The sequence below is a fragment of the Lotus japonicus genome, chromosome 4, assembly GCF_012489685.1.
Source record: "Lotus japonicus ecotype B-129 chromosome 4, LjGifu_v1.2".
Classification (NCBI taxonomy): domain Eukaryota; kingdom Viridiplantae; phylum Streptophyta; class Magnoliopsida; order Fabales; family Fabaceae; genus Lotus; species Lotus japonicus.
In genome coordinates, this window is record NC_080044.1 from 12,459,000 (window position 1) to 12,464,999 (window position 6,000).

General features: G+C 39.6%; 1 long non-coding RNA gene across 1 annotated transcript; it reads right to left on the reverse strand.

The window, feature by feature from the left end:
- Positions 1–1,950: 1,950 nt before the first annotated feature.
- LOC130714572 (uncharacterized) lies at positions 1,951–4,551 on the reverse strand. Its single transcript, XR_009011342.1, has 2 exons — positions 2,411–4,551; positions 1,951–2,211 (listed from the first exon to the last, which is right to left on the reverse strand). It is a non-coding gene; the product is annotated as an uncharacterized LOC130714572 (long non-coding RNA).
- Between the last annotated feature and the right edge of the window lie 1,449 nt (positions 4,552–6,000).

The following is a 6,000-nucleotide window of genomic DNA, read 5'->3' on the forward strand; positions in this document are numbered from 1 at the left end:
ACCTTAATCGTTATGAATTTAATTCAACTCATATGAATCGTTTTATTCTTGATTATATCACATCAGTTCTTATTTAACTCATTAATTCCTTACATGAGAAGATTAACAGTCTGCTCTCCTAATTAGGTCTCCTTTGGGCCCTCTTTGTCACAGGGTTCCTTTTGTGGATATTCATGACACAAAGATTAAGCTTCAGGATGTCTATGCTTCGAATTCTTTTAATGCTAACCTTTTGTATTCTTGTCTCTCCCCGAATTTATTACAGTATCTTGGCAGCTTTCAACAGGCTTTGTTTGCTGATGATACACCAGATTGTTTGATATGGTACCATACTGTTAATGCCAATGGTGACTATTATGTTAGGAATGGGTATCAATGGCTGGTGACTCGAGATCATGCTTTGCCCGTTGTCCCTTTTTGGCATGCGCTTTGGAAGCTCTAGGTTCCGAAAAATATCCAATTCTTTGTTTAACAAATTGTTCATAATGCTCTCCCAACCTCTGAGTTTTTGTGTCATCGCCACGTTTCTAGTTCTGGGATGTGTGGTTGTTGTGGTTTGGCAGCTGAGACAGTGGTTCATTGCATGTAGGATTGTCCGGCTTCGTTACAGGTTTGGCAGAGGATTGGTTTTGTGCTTCAGGAGACTTTCTTCACGCTCAGTGTTTTCAGGATGTGTTGCATGAGTTTGAGGGGTTTAGCCTGCTTTTGATCTTGTCGACGGCTTGGACAATTTAGAAAGCTAGGTGTAGAGCTTTGTTTGCTGGTCTGAACCTTGAGGTCTTTAAGGTGGTGTGTGAGACTCGATCCCTGTGAGTGCTGGTTACGTTGTTCATGTGATCTTCACCGCTCGACGCCCCCCTGCGATGCAATGTTAGGTACTTTGATATTTGGCTTTTCTAGGTGTGCGGGTGTTGGTGATAGCCGTCGTGCGAAGTTGTTGGAAATCCTTCGGGGTTTGACGTTGTGTTGGGAGCATGGCTATATGAGTGTGGAGTTATACACACACTCTATTCTTGTGTTGGGGGTTTTGACTTTGAATCATCCTTTGTTTCATCAGTATGCGTGCATAATTAGTAGCATTAAGTGTCTTCTTCGTCGGAGTTGGGCTGTCCATTGTCATCACTTGCTTCGTGAAGGAAATGTTGTTGCTGATTATTTGGCTAAGCTTGGAGCTTCTACTACGACCGCTAGTGGTTTTTGGGATTCTCCTTTGGCAGGTGTCACGTCTTTATTGCACGTTGATGCCCTTGGTGTCACCTTTTTGAGGCAGTAGTTTTTGTTCTGTTTTTTTCATTCTTTTGCTTCTTTTATCAAAAACAAAACTAGTATATATATTTTTTTGGTACATCGGAAACATAAATTGCACCCGTCAAGAATCGATGTCTGGACCTCCCCCTACCCAACCCATATGTCCCTCAGCTCCTACCACTTGAACTATCATACGGAAAAAAAAAAACTAATCATATGGCTTAGTATATTTGAATATGTTATTAATTTTCACTACGTATTAATTAATTAATTAAATTTTTCAACATTTATGATAAAAACAATCAACAAATAGTAAACATCATATCGTAGGGCTTAGACCCTTTTGGGTAGGATGTTAACCTCCTTTAACTTTCTAGTGAAAGATTTGTTTTGAAGTTTATTCACATTGTCGATGTCTAAACTCAAGTTTAGGATGGACGTAGGTTTGATCATTAATTATGATATAAATGAAAATAAAGTCTTTATATATATTAATATTTTTGAGATATATTCTATCTAGACTAGATTTGGTCCAAGTTTTCTCAAAAGCCGTATATATGTTTTTGGTATTGTCTTTCATGACTCTTGAGAGACTGTTTGTAGGCCATAATTTAACTTGGAAGTGAAGAAAGTGGAGACACAACCATGACCACTCTCAAAATATTGCTTTTTAAGAGTCTACCACTCTACCCCACACAAAAATTGCTTTTGACGAGACTTGTATATTTATAACTTAAAAGAAAAAGGTTCCATGTACATACATTTTTTTTCAGACATACAATTGAATTGACACCAACAATATAATTCGGACTCACACCAACAGTATAATGATACAATTAAACAAACTCATGCTCAACAATACAACAGTTTATCAAATCTGTTGCAAAAAATAGATCCAAGTCTTCCCTATCTCCATCCTTCAACACCTGTAGGCTGTAGCATAATGCAATTGCCCTTCCCATACTGAAAAGCCAAAATGCATTAATAGGAAGCATAAGGGTGCATCAATCCATAAACAACAATGAATCAAAACTGGTATAGAATGAATAAATCCTAAATTTTGTATACTACAACCTGATACCAACTAAAAAAATAAAAATCCAACAATGAGTATAATTCAAACTCACACCAACAGTATAATGCTACAATTAAAGAAACCCACCTCAACAATACAACAATTCATCAAATCTGTTGCCAAAAATAGTTTCAAGTCTTCACTATCTCAGTCCTTCAACGCTTGTAGCATACTACAATTGCCCTTCCCAAACTGCACTAGATTTATGCATCTAACTGTGGGAAGATTTGGTAGAGGTTAGGAGGACGGAGGGGGATGGATTGTGGTGTGTTGTGGGCGACTTTAATGCTGTTAGGAGAAGCGACGAAAGAGTAGGACAGAATGTTGGGGGGCTCAGAGGGGAACAAAGATTAGGGAGTTTAATGATTTTATTGAGGCTATGGAATTGATTAATATTCCAATGGTAAATAGAAAGTTCACTTGGTATAGGAGTGGGAGTAGTGCAAGGAGTAGGATAGATAAGGCATTAGTCTCTGTAGAATGGCAGGATAAGTGGCCAAATTGTGCACATGTTCTTAAGCATTCGGAGGTGGATTGGGGCCCGAAACCATTCAGGATCTTGGATTGCTGGTCTAGGGATCCACGGTTTGTCAAGATGGTGGGGGAAAAGTGGAATGAGGGAGGAGTTAGTGGGTGGGGTGGCTGAGGGGCTGAGGGGATTGATGAGAGAGGCTGTGAGTAAAAATCTTTTTTCTGGGTTCAAGGTGGGTAAAAATAACTTGGAGATATCACACATTCAGTTTGCAGACGGTACTTTATTAATCGGGGAGATGGTGGTGGAAAATGTGTACACAATCAAAGGCATTTTGAGGTGGTTTGAGTTGATATCCGGGTTGAAAGTTAATTTCTTCAAGAGTAAGTTAGCAGGCATCGCAGTGAATGAAGAGATGACAAACCAGTTTGCTGCTCTGTTAAATTGTAAAGTTATGACTGTCCCTTTTGTATATTTGGGAATTGAGGTGGGAGCGAATCCTAGGAGGGCGTGTACATGGGAACCGGTGTTGCAGAGGTTGCAGAAGCGTTTGACCCCTTGGAAGATGAAGCATCTCTCCTTTGGTGGCCGTCTCTGTCTCTTAAACTCGCGCTATTTTCTTTGGGGAGGGGATGGGGAGGAGAGGAGAATAGCTTGGGTTAATTGGGATACGGTTTGCAAACCTAAGGAGCAAGGTGGGCTGGGGGTGAAAGATATAGTAGTTTTTAATAGGGCCTTGCTATGTAAATGGAGGTGGCGTGTGATAAATGATGGGGACAGTTTATGGGGGCGGGTCTTGCGGTCTAAGTATGGGGAAGGAGTTCGGGTGAGTGAGGGGAATAGTTGGAGGAAAGGGTCTAGGTGGTGGAAGGACTTAGGGAAAGTTGGGGTGTGTCAGGATAAAGGAGAGTGGTTCAGTGGGAATGTGCAGAGAGTGGTTGGAGATGGGAAATTGGTGAGCTTTTGGGATGAGTGTTGGGTAGGAGATGTGAAGTTAAAACGGAAATTTAAAAGACTATTTGAACTGTCTGAACAGAGGGATTCGGTGGTGGGGGTGTGGGGGAGTGGGAGGGTGAGAGGTGGAATTGGAAGTTTAGGTGGAGAAGGGATTTGTTTGAAAGAGAGAAACAATTGTTGGAGGTTTTTATGCAGGAAATCTCAGCGGTTCAAATCTTGAAGGATAAGCAAGATGGTTGGAGCTGGGCTGGTGATCTAGCGACTGGTTATACTGTTAAATCAGCATATCTGGCCCAGCTTCCGACATCGAATGATTCTGCTTTTTTCAAGACCATTTGGAGAAGCATGGTTCCATCTAAAGTGATAGGACTGGCGTGGAAAATTGCCCACGGGAGGCTGCCGACACTTGATAATCTCTTGAAGAGGGGAGTGGATCTTGGCGACAACAATGACGGCCAGTGTTTCTTCTGTTCTCAGCATATATAAGAGGTAGCCCATCTGTTTTTTAGCTGTGGCTTCACATATAAGGTTTGGATGGGGTGTTATGAGTGGTTGAGTGTGGAGACTGTACTGCATAAAGCTTATGACACTAATTTTTTCCATCATGAGCATTGGGGCAAAAATAAAAAACAAAGACTAGCTTGGAGAAGCATTTGGCTGGCCGTTCTTTGGTGCATTTAGGATCAGCGAAATGCTGTTGTTTTTAGTGGAGAACAAGTACGCTTGGAGAAGGTTGTGGATATGATCAAACTAACATCATGGCTCTGGTTAAAATCCATTATGCAGGGCTTTTGTGCATCTTTTTATGCTTGGGACAAGGAACCTTGGGTGTGTTTGTATGGTTTATAGGACAGTGGGGATGCATATTTTATGTCATTGTAAGATACTTTGCTTGGTGGCAACCCCTAATAGTGTTACTCTTCTTTGCATTTTACTTCCTGTGGTGTAATTCTTAGTTGTTCTTTTTTGTTCACTTTTTCTGTAATTGGGTTGGGGCACCCCTTGTGCTCCCTTTCAATTCATTTTGGCTTTTTAAAAAAAAAAATCAATCACCCACCAAGCTCATAGAATGAGAACCTAAAATTTTGTGCCAAATATTTCAGCCAAAAAGTGGTGACAATTGTGTTGTGGATCATTTAGCCAAAGAGGCTTTGTATGTTTTTAATTATGTTTGAGTTATAAGGAGGTTTCTCATGACCTTTGGAACTTGGTTCACCAGGATGTAGTGGCCTCTAGGCCACTTTCCTTTTATTAATTGATTTTATTGTTCCTTTGTTATGGTTGTCTGCATTTTAGCTAATGTATGTGTGTGCCAAGATGTGGGACACGATGTTGTAACATCGTGCTGTGACATGTGTCCAGTGTCCCTGAGAACGTGTTGTGTGTTTGGCTGATTTAATTGTGAAGCTTTGGATTGATTTCGTGATAATCAAGTTAGGGTTTTTGAAGAAGCTTTTATGTGTTATCTAGAATATATTATAGTGGAATCAAATCTGCTGAAGAAGATTTGATTTGTTTAAAATGTGAAAGTTGTTATCTTTTGTTCAAATCTTATTTGATAAGATTTGTTACTGGTTTAAAATATTTGTTCCACATATGTTTTGTGGACTCTATTTTCGTGCAACTCCATTGAAGATCAAGACTTGAAGAACGGCTATTTAAAGAGGCTTAATCCTAGTTGCTAAGTGTACGTTTTACACCGTTTGGTGATGTTTTTAGGGTTTGTGGTTGTGAGTCCTTATTGTGTTATTTGTACACCATCTACTGCCTCCATTGATAATCATATGACATAGAATTGGTTTGTTTAGTTGAGTTATAATCCCTTCATCTTTATCTTGTTGTTTATTGTTTCAATCATTGTGGTAGTGATTGTGTGTGAGAAAGTGAGAGTGGGTTCTCATACTTAGGGGGAGACCTAAGTAATAAACCACATGTATGAATATGTAGAAATGCAGTGAAAAGGGGTAGTTCAATTAAGACCTTTTTGTACTTGATTCTCTATAATAATGGATTATCTTTCTCAAGCTAGAGCCCTCCAGATATAGGTGATGTTGCACCGAATTGAGTTACCAATTCTATGTGTTCTTCTTTATTATTTTGCTGGTTTAATACTGTGTTGAACTTGTGATTTATCTGATGTACGTTATGCAAGATGTCTTAGACATTTGGTATAACATATGTCCTGTGTGTGAACCAGAATTTCAGATTTCATACTCCGTATTTCCCTAAAGTTTATGTTTCTTTAATT